Source organism: Neofelis nebulosa, chromosome 12 (genome assembly GCF_028018385.1).
Source record: "Neofelis nebulosa isolate mNeoNeb1 chromosome 12, mNeoNeb1.pri, whole genome shotgun sequence".
Taxonomy (NCBI): Eukaryota; Metazoa; Chordata; class Mammalia; order Carnivora; family Felidae; genus Neofelis; species Neofelis nebulosa.
Genome location: NC_080793.1, coordinates 39675824 through 39691183, shown reverse-complemented (window position 1 = coordinate 39691183; position 15360 = coordinate 39675824). Strand labels below are relative to the sequence as shown.

Genomic DNA, 15360 nt, shown 5'->3' with positions numbered 1-15360 from the left:
TAAGATCATGGGAGAAGATGAAGGTCAAAGAACTGACAGGGTAGGACACATCTTCCTAATGGATACTAAGGTCACCCAAATTCTAATGGAAATAGGATTGAAGAGAGAGGAACAGAGAGCCCAGGACTGAACCTGTGTCCTTCTACCAGAGAACTATATGGGAATAAGAGAGCAAGCTTGAGCCTTAAACAGGTTTATCAATCTCTCTGGTCTCGTTGCCTCCTCTGAAAATGAATTGGCACAAGTAAATAATCTATAAGGTGACTTCCACCTAATAGCTACAGTTTGTGACAAACTGAGATGGTTGATTCAACCCCTTGGCCTCCATCTGACAAGTAAAAAGGGTCAAATTAACTCGTGTACCAATTCATCTGTTAAACGATATTTGGAATAACACGGTGTTATTCATTCCTTATAAGATCTAGTCTTGAGCCCTTATTAGCTGCCCTAATTAATCATGAAGGAAAGAAAATTCAATTTTGCCACCAATACCTGTCTCTCTCTTCATTCTATTATGTCATTCCCACCATTTAAGAGCTGCTTCTTTCTGATCAAGTGTGACTTTCTCCACCAAAGAGCCCATCCTAGTCATCCAGTCATTCCCAGTGCTCCCCAACATGGGGTGACCGGCTCTAACAATGCTGCTTAGGCCCTTTATTCCCCTTTGCCCTGCACAACCCACACCCTCTCTCCCACACACACATCTTCGGCTCACTCCTGCAGAGGACAGTGACGTCAGCCTAGCCCCTGGCATAGACAAGTTCCATATATGGTTAGTGCTCATTATAGAAAAGACCTTGTTCATTTGCACTTGTCTAAGAGAGTCCACTTTTAGATATTTATGAATCTAGTGACTAGTATGAGCCAATTCCCATGAAGAACAGTAGTTTGTTGTTTGATTTCGTTTTTAGTCTCTGTAGGATTACACTTAAATTGCATGGTTGTTGTTGAAAATTAGCTTACTTACACATATATCAAAGCTGGGTAGTAACAAGATAATTGGGGGAAATGGGAATAGTGTATGAAGTCAAACGGTGTAGTTATTGGTATAAAGTAAATTCTCCATTACCATCAAAATTTCATGATTCCTCTGATCTGAGAATTGAGGCAGATTTTCTCATTATATACTATAATCTTTCCCTCTGCTCCTCTTTCCGTTTATTTAAACATACCAAGAACAGTCAGTAATGTTCGATCATTTTGGTTGAAATTCCCTTGTCCTTTGATTTGTTAAACAGCATTCAGAATAACATGAAACTATTGGTCAATATATACAATTCCCAAGGGTTTTACATTTAAAATTGTGAAATGAAAAATAATTTCAAGGAACCATGCCCCACCCTCACTCATCTCCTATTTCTCTTATAGACTGTATCGTTATGACAGTTTTAATCTCTGCTGAAAATATGTATAATTTTTTGGATCTATTGGAATTTATAAACCTGGAGGGAAATTTCTTAAAATAAATAAACAAATCCTAGGGAGAGAAGAATTTATTTAAGGACTCAACATCCTGGGGAACAAAATCCACACTCAACATCATTATGATTGGAATATGGTCAAATGAAACAAATCCCAGAGGATCCCTGTGTTCCAGATGCAGCCAGAGTATTTTTAGTTCTGCTGTCCTTCAACTCAATATGCCTAGATTTGGATGGGGAAACTCACCCTAATATCCAGAACACTTTACAGTATGGAATTTTTGTTCAGTACTTTTTCAAAACCATAAGCTATTCAAACATAGATAGATAGATAGACAGACAGACAGTATTCATCTTATTCTTTCTTATATATATGAGCAAATCAGACACAACATTGTTCTCTGCTAGGGTAGGATACACTGTTCATTGCTGAGCAACGGAGAAGCAAATTCCCTGATTGTTCACTTGAAAATAGAATCTTCAGTAGATCTTACCCAAGCTTGGGTCACTTCATGAGGCAATCAAAATTATGGCATACCTGCAAAAAGACACACAGATCATTTTGATGTGAAATCCCTCATCTAGAGCAAATTAAAAATCCACACAGATTGCAGAGCCACTGTTTTCAGGGACAGTGGGGATAATATTTCAGATAAGCTCAGCTATACCCATATTTGTGAATGCTATGAGGTCATAATTATCCAGAAAATGATGAATATTTCTTCCAAATAAATCTGATTCACATGTACATATCATGTTTTAAAATAAATGTAAATGTTCATAGACTTATCTATAATTAACAGACAAGAAGTTATGTGTTATGCTATTTACATTGCTGATATCCACGAGTCTATGGATATCAACCTTTTGTTGGTTATACTTAGTAAGAGATATATTAGAAATACTTTTCCCAATTACTCATATGCCTGTTAATTTTCACTATGGTATTATATAATCACATAAAAGTGCTTCCTTCTAGTACTTTTTTTCTTTTTTTGAGAGAAAGAGAGAAGGAGAGTACAAGCCATGGAGGGGCAGAGAGAGGGGGATAGGGGATCCAAAGCAGTCTCTGTGCTGACAGCAGAGATCATGACCTGAGATCATGACCTGGGCCAAAGTCAGACGCTTAACCAACTGAGCCATCCAGGCGCCCCTTCTTCTAGTACTTTTAAAGTTTCAGTTTTCATACTGAAAATTAAAGCTAACCCCAAATTAATTTTGGTTAAAGGTGTGCACTGGGGGTCTAATATTATTTTTGCCAAATGGTTAGACAGTCATCCTGAATCCTTTATTCCAACAATCTCTCCTTTCTTCACTTATTTGAAACTCCATTTTTTTTTCATATACTAAATTATCTTATTTACTTTGGCCCATTTCAGGACTACCTACTTATCGTTCTTGTCTCATTTCTCACCACTCCTACCACTCACCTCTGCCCTCATCTCAGAGCTCTGGCCATACTAACCTATTAACAATCCTAGATGGGACCATCTTCTCTTAGATTTTACACACACACTATTCCCTCTCTTTGCAATTACCTCTGTTGGCCCTTTTTCCTAGCAAACTTGTACTCTTTCTCAGCTCATCTCCACATGGCCCATTCCCCATACCCAATCTGGACTAGATGCTACTCCCATGCACATGACACTCTTAAGACTTCTATCAACTGTTCTATAACTCAGCTTATTTGTCTTTCCCACCAAAACAAGATGTTCTTGAAGGCAGGGAATATTTCTTATTTATTTTTGTAGCCTTAAGTGTCCAGCACAGTAGTTGTTAGGTAAATTAATTAGACCTAGAATGTGCCTACTACTTGGAAAGACTCCTTGCTCTTGCTTGTAGATGTACTCTTTAGATACGAAACAGGATTTTCCACTAGCATCTCCAGCTACATCTTTTCTAGCACCATTGGATGCGCCTAGTTCAAAATCCTTCCTACCCCTCCCTGTCTAGATATAATGACCCACCCATTCCCATCCATGCCTCAAGACATAACATAAATCCTCCTTCAAGATAATGCATTCAGATGGCAGTAGATCCTTGGGAACAATGATGGAAATAGGGTTTGTTGTAGAATTTCACTAGTTTATGTTTCCTACCACTCAAATGCCTGGCTCTTACTGGAAACTCCAGTTGACAGGAATGTCGTTGTTGAGCAGAACATCCACCAAGCTTCCCTTTGGGCAGTATTTTGTCACAATAACCATATCTGGCGCTTTAATGCAGACTTCAATGAATCTGCAAACGTTTGGATGATCTAATTCTCTGGGAAAATCAATAACACAAACCAGAAAGGATTTATCTGGAACATGGTCTCCTAATTCCCACTTTAAAATCTGATCTAGTATTTCTGAGCACATAAAAGAACAAATATCCTCCTGGATTTAGTGTTGTATATAAATAAAGCTTGCAAATCCACCTGTTGTGATGCAAAATTAAGTATTTAGAAAAAATATATACCATCATCATCACAATTCATTCTGGGCCAGGTACTGTACCTTTAATATCTCTAATCTGCACAACAACCCTGACTATTAGGTATGATTATCTCCATTCTAAAGGAGGAAACTGAGGCTCAGAGAAATTAAGTAAATTGGCCAAGGTCCCCCATAGATAAGAGACCAGATGCTAAGCCTGATTCTGCAATTTCCAAAATTCATTCATGGTTTTTTTAACATTGCCATAGTGTATTCCAATAGAAAATACAAAAACAAAGAGAAAATTCTCAAATTGAGGAAAGTTTTGTTTTTCCCAAAAACGTTGCTTTGGAAACAAAGGCAATTTTCTCAAGCCAGGTAGTCACAGACTTTTCAGTCTTCCCACACCTGTCTCTCATACATTTGTTTCTCTTTAAGTTGGAGTCCCCAACCCCCCACTCCTGGAGAGGAAGAAGGTTCTCCCCAAATCCCAGTTGTGGCTGGCATTTCTGTGTGGTTAATTACTACATTTGCACCATCAGCACAGAGGCACACGTGCTGCTTTGCATAAACCAGGGATTGACATACAGATGTTCCGTGGGGAGTTTTCCAAACATAACATTTTTCTCCAATCAAAATTTCACCATCTTTTCAGCTTAAAGGTTGTTTCCCCAATCATTAATCCTTGGATTAGATCACAAATGAAACATCTTCTAAGGGATAGCACGAGAACATTACTTTTCAAAACTGATACTGTTGAGGAGAGGAATATTTAGGCTTGTTGTATCAGCTGGTAGCTGAAGGGACTTCCATCCCCTTTCCCCTCTTTTAGGAGGATTGAATGGAACGTTCTAGTCTTTGCCACCCCTGATTCACTTTCCACTGACTGAGTGGACTATCTGATGGGTTACACAGTGTGTGCTGCAATTACTGGTGGGCAGCATTACTGTATCAAAGACCACTGTTCCATTTCTGCTCCATATGGCAAGCACCTCTGGGCAGTCCTTCGTAGGTGGGTCAAGTCTGCCACTCTTCTTGTTCAACCCCTTGACGGGGTGAATGTGGCGGGCTTGTGATCCCGCTATGCAGATGCTTAGATAAGTGACTTTATATCTTCTCTGCAGGCCTTTGCTCGCTGACTCACTCTGTCATGTGGCTGAGCATGTGAATCTAATGACTGAGATTTGGGCTGAGTGGTAGACCATGCACTTCAACTTCACACCAGAGTCAGGTTCTCCAATCCAGATTTTGCCAAAGTTTACTGTGGGTATCAGGAGCTTGTCTACCTATGAAACAAGTGGTACTTGTCCCTCTGACTCTCATTCCTTATGTGTGTTCCCCATTAGTCAGAATCAGAAAGAGAAGAACAGGTGAATAGCAACCTGAACATCTAACAATTGAGAGTTCTCAGAAACCAGGTTCTGAAAATATCCTCTATCAACATAAGAATGGCCCCAAGTCAAGGGCACATAGGAAACCCCTCCTGACTGCAAGATGAGATATTTTTAAAGAACAACAGTGTACTAAAACAACGATGGTGTACTAAAAGAAGGTCATTTTTGCACTGCTTTATAATTCACAATTTGCTTTTTATATACATATAAGAAGTCAGTGATGCTTTGGTTTGTTGAACTGGCAAGCCACAGAGCCCCTTGCAAAGGTGAAAAATTAGGACTTGATCAGTATGTGAATGCCAGATGTGCAGGCTACTTTGTACGGAAAAGATGAGTTTCACTGTCAGGACTGTTCTGCAAAACTGCCAATGTCATCCCAACCCAGTGTCTCCCCATGTGATGCCTACTTTTCTTTATTTGAAGAGGGAAACAAAGACAAACATATTTTCCCATTAGTCTTGGGAGTGAGAAAAGGGGAAAAAGCAGTGTGCCTATTCCCCTAACTTCTCCTGAATCTAAAGTCAACTATACAGAGTAGGGAGGAGTGGCAGGGATTAAAAAGAAGCTAAATTACTGAGGGGAAATGCAATCATGACTTTTGCAAATTGACTAAGTTTCTGGCATAACCTGTTGACAAGATAAGACCTTAAAGACACCTAGGTGGCTCAGTCTGTTGACCTTCTGACTCTTGATTTCAGCTCAGCTTGTGATCCCAGGGTTGTGGGATCAAGCCCCATGTCAGGCTCTGCACTGAGCATGGAGTATGATTAAGATTCTTTTTTTCTCTCTCCCTCTGCCCCTCTTCCCCGCTCGTTCACTCTCAAAAACTAAATAAATAAAATAAGTCCTTAGATGTGTTAAAAATAATGAAGGCTTTTTAAATAATAAAAGCTATTCCAAAAAACAAATAATGCAGTGAAGAAATGGGCAGAAGACATGAAAAGACACTTTTCCAAAGAACACATCCAGATGGCCAACAGACACATGAAAAAATGCTCAACATCACTCATCATCAGGGAAATACAAATCAAAACCACACTCAGATACCACCTCACACTGATCAGAGTGCCTAAAATTAACAACTCAGGCAACAACAGATGTTGGTGAAGATATGGAGAAAGAAGAATCCTTTTGAACTAGCTGGTGGGAATGCAAACTGGTACAGCCACGGTACAGCCACTCTGGAAAACAGTATGGAGGTTCCTCAAAAAACTAAAAATAGAACTATCCTATGACCCAGCAATTGCACTACTAGGCATTTATCCAAAGTATGTAGGTGTGCTGTTTTGAAGGGGCACATGCACCCCCATGTTTATAGCAGCACTATCAACAATAGCTAAAGTCTAGAAAGAGCCCAAATGTCCATCAATGGATGAATTGATAAAGAAGATGTGGTATATATACACAATGGAGTATTACTCGGCACTAAAAAGAATGAAATCTTCCCATTTGCAACAATGTAGATGGAACTAGAGTGTATTACGCTAAGTGAAATTAGTCACAGAAAGACAAATATCATATGACTCCACTCATATGTGAAATTTAAGATACAAAACAGATGAACATAAGGGAAGGGAAGCAAAAATAATATGGAGGGGGACAAAAGAGAAGAGACTCTTGGGGCGCCTGGGTGGCTCAGTTGGTTGAGTGACCAACTCCAGCCCAGGTCATGATCTCATGATCTATGAGTTCGAGCCCCGCATCAAGCTCTTTGCTGACAGCTCAGAGCCTGCAGCCTGCTTCAGATTCTGTGTCTCCCTCTCTCTCTGTCCCTCCCCCACTCATACTCTGTCTCTCTCTCTAAGACTAAATAAACATTAAATAAATAAATAAATAAATAAATAAATAAATAAATAAATAAATATAGAAGAGACTCTTAAATACAGAGAACTGAGGGGTGCTGGAGGGGTTTTGGGGTGAAGGGATGGGCTTAATGGGCGACATTAAAGAGGACACTTGGGGGGAGCCAAGATGGCAGAACAGCATGGAAGTTTTTTGTGTGTCTCGCATCCATGAAATACAGTCAGCCCAACACTAAACCATCCTGCACACCTAGAAAACTGATGTGAGGATTAACACAACAATCTGCACAACCTAAGCCAAAGAATTCAGCAGGTACGTGGCACAGAGAGGTGAACTTGGGAAGCGAGAAGCCGCAGCAGGCAGGGAGCCGCTTTTGCGGGTGGAGAGAGGACAGAGATGGTTGAGAGAATACAGGAAAAGCACCCCTCCCCAAAAGCAGCTGGAGAGAAAGTGGAAAATTGGAAACAGCCGCAGGGACTAAACTAAAAAGGGAGAAAGGAGAAAGGAGAGAGTTTAAATTCCATTAAGACCGTAAACAGGGGGAGCACAGAGTCTGCAACTCCGCAGCTCAATACCTGGTGGTGCTCTGGTGGGAAGGGCGAATCCCCAGGAGCACAGTGGGGTCTGGGAGGTTCTTGGGCCACACACAGAAAAGCGGTTCCACTGCTGGAAGAACATTTGGTAGAGACTGTTGAGGCCCAGCAGACCCCAGAGAACGGCCGCATTTGCTAGTGCTGGAACAAGGTCATTAAGGGTGAAGCCTGGTGCCAGATGTGTGTTGTGATTTTCAAATAATCACTGAAACGCTGCTGCTACACTATCTCGTAAACTTTCTCGGGCGGGCTGGCACGTGTCCACAGGCTCAGGGCATCAGCAGCAGCAGGGTCCAGCAAGCGTTCCTGGGTGCAGCCGACATTTGGCCATTGATCGGTGAGACCCTCCCGCAGAGGGGCGGAATGGGTCAAAGTTGCAGTCCTTCAGAAGTAAGGAGCCGCGGAAAACAGCCGCATCTGAGACAAAACTCAGGAGAGAGGTGCTGCCTGGAGCTTGGTCACGGACAGTGAAAAAGTGGGAACTGGACGAAAGCTGAAGACAGAGTATGGGTGCACGACTGCTGATCGGGAAGAGCAGTGTTCAAATACTAGAAACTGGGTACCTGGGTGACGCCATGTTCACTGCTCCCGCGCATGAGCATACACACCTATGAGCGCCACAACAATCCACCCCAGTAGGCTAGCAGCGCCATCTAGTGGAGAATGGGGCCATTACACTAAGCCCCGCCCAACTGGGCCAACCTCACTCTTGAAGAACACAAGTCTCACCACCTGCTTAGTTTATGGACTATAAAGCACTTCATAGTCTGACTTCTAGGGGAAAACAAGGTAATTTCAGTCGTATTTCAATCTATCAGCAGGTCCATCTATTCCATTTTTTTTTCTCTTTTTCACTCCTTTCTTTTTCTTGAATACAGAAAGAGAAAAAAATTCATTTTTATTTTCAATTTTTATTAAAAATGTTTTCCTTTAATTTTTGTTTACCCAGACCAAAACACACCTAGGATCTAGCATCATTTATTCGATTTTTTATGTGTGTGTTTTTAATTTTTTAATTTTAATATTTTTTAAATTTTAATATTTTTTTAATTTTAATTTTTCTACATTATTAATTTATTTTCTCCCTTCAAAATGATGAAATGAAGGAATTAACCCCAAAAGAAAGACCACAAATAAATGACAGCCAGGGATTTAACCAACACAGATACAAGCAAGATGTCTGAACCAGAATTTAGAATCACGATAATAAGAATATTAGTTGGAGTCAAAGATAGGCTAGAATCCCTTTCTGTGAAGATAAAAGAAGTAAAACTAGTCAGGATGAAATAAAATATGTTATAACTGAGCTGCAATCACGGATGGATTCCGTGGTAGCAAGGATGGATGAGGCAGAACAGAGAATCAGCGATATAGAGGACAAACTTATGGAGAATAATGAAGCAGAAAAAAAGAGAAAGATTAAGGCAAAAGAGCACAATTTAAGAATTAGAGAAATCAGTGACTCATTAAAAAGGAACAACATCAGAATCATAGGGGTCCCAGAAAAGGAACAGAGAGAAATAGGAGTAAAAGGGTTATGTTAGCATATCATAGCGGAAAACTTTCCTAACCTGGGGAAAGATGCAGACATCAAAATCCAGGAAGCACAGAGGACCCCCATTAGGTTCAACAAAACCGACCATCAAGGTACATGATAGTCAAATTCACAAATTCTCAGGCAAGGAGAGGATCATGAAAGCATCAAGGGGAAAAAAGTCCCTAACCTACAAGGGAAGACAGGTCAGGTTTGCAACAGCCTTATCCACAGAAACTTGGCAGGCCAGAAAGGAGTGGCAGGATATATTCAATGTGCTAAATCAGAAAAATATGCACCCAATAATTCTTCATCCAGAAAGGCTGTCATTCAAAATAGAAGGAGAGATCAAAAGTTTCCCGACAAACAAAAATTAAAGGAGTTAGTTTGTGACCACTAAACCAGCCCTGCAAGAAATTTTAAGGGGGACTCTCTGAGGGGAGAAAAGATGAAAAAAAAATGTATATATATATATATATATATACACACACACACACACATATATATACCAAAAGGAACAAAGATTAGAAAGGACTAGAGACGGGCGCCTGGTGGCTCAGTCGGCTGGGCGTCTGACTTCGACTCGGGTCATGATCTCACGGCTTGTGAGTTCGAGCCCTGCATCAGGCTCTGTGCTGACAGCTCAGAGCCTGGAACCTACTTCTGCTTCTGCTTCTGTGTCTCCCTCTCTTTCTGCCCCTAACCCACTTGCATTCTGTCTCTGTCTCTCTCAAAAATAAATAAACATTTAAAAAAATTTAGAAAGGACCAGAGAACACCACCAGAAACTCCAACTCTACAAGCATCATAATGGCAATAAATTCCCATCTTTCAGTACTCACTCTAGACGTCAATGGACTCAATGCTCCAACTAAAAGACATAGGGTAACAGAATGGATAAGAAAACAAGATCCATCTATATGCTGTTTACAAGAGACCCACTTTAGACCTAAAGACACCTTCAGATTGAAAGTAAGGGGATGGAGAACCATCTATCATGCTAATGGTCAACAAAAGAAAGCCAGAGTAGCCAAACTTATATCAGACAATCTAGACTTTAAAATAAAGACTGTATCAAGAGATGCAGAAGGACATTATATCATAATCAAGGGGTGTGTCCACCAAGAAGACCTAACAATTGTAAACATTTATGCACCAAATGTGGAACACCCAAATATATAAATCAGTTAATCACAAACATAAAGAAACTCATCAATAGTAGTGCCATAATAGTAGGAGACTTCAACACCCAGTCACAGTAACAGACAGATCATCTAATCAAAACATCAACAAGGAAACAATGGCTTTGAATGACACACTAGACCAGATGGACTTAACAGATATATTCAGAACGTTTCATCCTAAAGCAGCAGAATATACATTCTTCTCGAGTACACATGGAACGTTCTCCAGAATAGACCATATACTGGGACACAAATCAGCCCTCAGCAAGTACAAAAAGATCGAGATCATACCGTGCATATTTTCTTTTTTTTTTTTTAACGTTTATTTTATTTTTGGGACAGAGAGAGACAGAGCATGAACAGGGGAGGGGCAGAGAGAGAGGGAGACACAGAATCGGAAGTAGGCTCCAGGCTCTGGGCCATCAGCCCAGAGCCCGACGCGGGGCTCAAACTCACAGACCGCGAGATCGTGACCTGAGCTGAAGTCGGATGCTTAACCGACTGAGCCACCCAGGCGCCCCTTACCGTGCATATTTTCAAACCACAACACCATGAAACTCGAAATCAACCACAAGAAAAAATTTGGAAAGGTAACAAATACTTGGAGACTAAAGAACATCCTACTAAAGAATGAATGGGCTAACCAAGCAGTTAAAGAAGAAATTAAAAAGTATATGGAAGTTAATGACAATGATAACACCACAACCCAAAACCTCTGGGACGCAGCAAAGGCGGTCATAAAAGGAAAGTATATAGTAATCCAGGCCTTCCTAAAGAAGGAAGAAAGATCTCAGATACACAACCTAACCTTATGCCTTAAAGAGCTGGAAAAAGAACAGCAAGTAAAAACCAAAACCAGCAGAAGACAGGAAATAATAAAGATTGGAGCAAAAATTAATGCCACCAAAACCAAAAAAACAGTAGAACAGATCAATGAAACTAGAAGCTGGTTCTTTGAAAGAATTAACAAAATTGATAAACCACTAGCCAGTTTGATCACAACGAAAAAGGAAAGGACCCAAATAAATAAAATCAAGAATGAAAGAGGAGAGATCACAACCAACACAGCAGAAATAAAAACAATAATAAGAGAATATTATGAGCAATTATACGCCAACAAAATGGGCAATATGGAAGAAATGAACAAATTCCTAGAAACCTACACTACCAAAACTGAAACAGGAAGAAATAGAAAATTTGAACAGACCCATAACCAGTAAGGAAATCGAATTAGTAATCAAAAATTTCCCAAGAAACAAGAGTTCAGGGCCAGATGGCTTTCAGGGGAATCCTACCAAACATTTAAGGAAGAGTTAACACCTATTCTCTTGAAACTGTTCCAAAAAGTAGAAATGGAAGGAAAACTTCCAAACTCTTTCTATGAAGCCAGCATTACCTTGATTCCAAAACCAGACAGAGACCCCACTAAAAAGCAGAACTATAGACCAATTTCCCTGATGAACGTGGATGCAAGAATCCTCAACAAGATATTAGCCAACCGGATCCAACAATACATTAAAAAATTATTCACCACGACCAAGTGGGATTTATACCTGGGATGCAGGGCTAGTTCAATATCTGCAAAACAATTAATGTGATTCATCACATCAATAAAAGAAAGGACAAGAACCATATGATCCTCTCAATAGATGCAGAGAAAGCATTTGAAAAAATACAGCATCCTTTCTTGATAAAAACCTTCAAGAAAGTAGGGATAGAAGGAGCATACCTGGAGATCATAAAAGGCATATATGAATGACCCAACACTAATATCATCCTCAATGGGGAAAAACTGAGAGCTTTCCCCCTAAGGTCAGGAACAAAACAGGGATGTCCACTCTCACCACTGTTATTCAACATATTGGAAGTTTTAGCCTCTGCAATCAGACAACACAAAGAAATAAAAGGTATCCAAATCAGCCAGGAGGAGGTCAAACGTACACTCTTTGTAGATGACATGATACTCTATATGGAAAACCCGAAAGATTCCACCAAAAAACTGCTAGAACTGATTCATGAATTCAGAAAAGTTGCAGGATATAAAACCAATGCACAGAAATTGGTTGCATTCCTATACATGAACAATGAAGCGACAGAAAGAGAAATCAAGGAATCGATCCCATTTACAGTTGCACCAAAAACCATTAAATACCTAGGAATAAATCTAACCAAAGAGGTGAAAAATCTACTGACACTGAAAACTATAGAAAGCTTATGAAAGAAATTGAAGAAGACACACAAAAAAATGGAAAAAGATTCCATGCTCCTGGATACGAAGAACAGATATTGTTAAAATGTCAATACTACCCAAAGCAATCTACATATTCAATGCAATCCCTATCAAAGTAACACCAGGATTCTCCATGGAGCTAGAACAAATAATCCTAAGATCTGTATGGAACCAGAAAAGACCCTGAATAGCCAAAACAATCTTGAAAAAGAAAACCAGGGGCGCCTGGGTGGCTTGGTCGGTTAAGCGTCCAACTTCGGCTCAGGTCATGATCTCACAGTCCGTGAGTTCGAGCCCCGTGTCGGGCTCTGTGCTGACAGCTCAGAGCCTGGAACCTGTTTCAGATTCTGTGTCTCCCTCTCTCTGACCCTCCCCTGTTCATGCTCTGTCTCTCTCTGTCTCAAAAATAAATAAACGTTAAAAAAAAAAAGAAAAGAAAAAGAAAACCAAAGCAGGAGGCATCACAATCCCAACTTCAGGCTGTACTACAAAGCTGTAATCATCAAGACAGTATGGTACTGGCACAAAAACAGACACTCAGATCAATGGAACAGAATAGAGAACCCATAAATGGACCCACAAACACATGGCCAACTAATCTTTGACAAAGCAGGAAAGAATATCCAATGGAATAAAGACAGTATCTTCAGCAAGTGGTGCTGGGAAAACTGGACAGCGACATGCAGGAGAATGAACCTGGACCACTTTCTTACACCATTCACAAAAATAAACTCAAAATTGATGAAAAACCTAAATGTAAACAGGAAGTCATCAAAATCCTCGAGGAGAAAGCAGGCAAAAACCTCTTTGATCTTGGCCGCAGCAACTTCTTACTCAACACATCTCCGGAGGCAAGGGAAACGAAAGCAAAAAAGAACTATTGGGACCTCATCAATATAAAAATTTTCTGTACAGCAAAGGAAACATTCAGCAAAACTAAAAGCAACCGACAGAATGGGAGAAGATATTTGCAAAGGACATATCAGATAAAGGGATAGTATCCAGAATCTACAAAGAACTTCTCAAACTCAACACCCAAAAAACAAATAATCTAGTGAAGAAATGGGCAAAAGACATGAAAAGACACTTCTCCAAAGTGTAATGGAGTATTACTTGGCAATCAAAAAGAATGAAATCTTGCCATTTGCAACTACGTGGATGGAACTGGAGGGTATTATGCTAAGTGAAATTAGTCAGTCAGAGAAAGACAAAAATCATATGACTTCACTTATATGAGGATTTTAAGAGACAAAACAGATGAACACCAGGTAAGGGAAACAAAAATAATATAAAAACAGGAAGGGGAACAAAACAGAAGAGACTCATAAATATGGAGAACAAACTGAGGATTATTGGAGGGGTTGTGGAGCGGGGATGGGCTAAATGGGTAAGGGGCACTGAGGAATCTACTCCTGAAATCATTGTTACACTATATGCTAACTAATTTGGATGTAAATTATAAAAAAAATTTAAAAAAAGAAAAATATATTTAAAAAAAAGAGGACACTTGCTGGGATGAGCACTGGGTGTTATACATAGGGGATGAATCACTGGATTCTACTCCTGAAATCATTATTGTACTATATGCTAACTTGGATAGAAATTTATAAATAAATAAATAAATAAATAAATAAATAAATACTATTATAGTTTTGCTGCAATCAATGTTCTAGTCTTCTACACCTTTCTGATATTAATTCTATCAAGCTCTATTACACTGGTCATCACCTTAGTCTTGTATTCCTAAATGTTCCCTGATTTATCATCTGCCATGATGGGTTAAATATGAAATACAACATAATATGAATCCATACAAAGTAAGAAAGGACTATTAGGTTCATACCTGTGTACCAACTCTGAGAGATGATTAGTAATTACTAACTGAAGCATTTGGTTTAGACACAATGGTGTGTTTAAACACAAAGGATTCTGAGACCAGAAAGAGGATGCCTGAGGAAGAACTCACCTTATCTGGGGCAAAAAGAGTCCTTCTCCTTTTCCTAACCCAGGAAACCCCAATAAACCCTTTGAGAATCATGAAAAAATAAATTGAATTCTGAGGCCTATCAGGTTCAGGGGAAAAAGTGCTAATAAAAAGATCTTCAGGTGTCTCAGTTGGTTAAACATCTGATTCTTGATTTTGGCTCAGGTCATGAACTCACGGTGGTGAGATTAAGCCCTACATCGGGCTCTGTGCTAAGCATAAAGCCTGTTTAGGATTCTCTCTCCCCCTCCCTCTGCCTCTCCCCCGCCAGGGTGGAATGCACCTTCTCTCTCTCTGTCAAAAAAAAAAAAAAAAGATCCTTGGATGTAAACAAGATCCACATGCATGGGCATTGCACATATTTTCCACCCTTGATAAAATAAAGTCTTATCCTTGAGTCCAAAAGGCCAACTCACAAGGACATAGGTAGGGAGGTCTAGTATCACAATAATATATACGAAGAAGGTTTGGAATTTGAACTAACTATAAGCTTAACATAAGCCAGCAACATGAAGCCACCAACAGGGAGGAGGTGGCATGGATGGAGACCTGTTGTCCAGAGTTAGGCAGGTGTGTTCCGCTCTGCACAGGCAGGATCAGGATAGAAGTGATAGGTTCCGTTCCAGAAACCACACTTGGAAAGAAATGTTAGTCAACAGGCTGGAAAGTGGTACACTCAGGAAAGAGCTTTGGACTCTGTGTTGTACAAGTAAAAACAAGGATGTTCATCCTGGTCAGAGAAAACTTAGAGGAATCCTGATACCCATCCTTCACAGAAATCCAGCATGCTGCAGTGGCCA

The 15360-nt window shown here is 39.9% G+C and overlaps 1 long non-coding RNA gene across 1 annotated transcript in view; it reads right to left on the bottom strand.

Moving 5' to 3' along the window:
- LOC131491788 (uncharacterized) overlaps positions 1–15360 on the bottom strand; it is a 138858-nt gene that overhangs the window by 106415 nt on the left and 17083 nt on the right. Inside the window, exon 2 of the long non-coding RNA XR_009251641.1 lies at positions 1916–1959. This is a non-coding gene — a long non-coding RNA (uncharacterized LOC131491788). The remainder of the gene's footprint in view (positions 1–1915; positions 1960–15360) is intronic.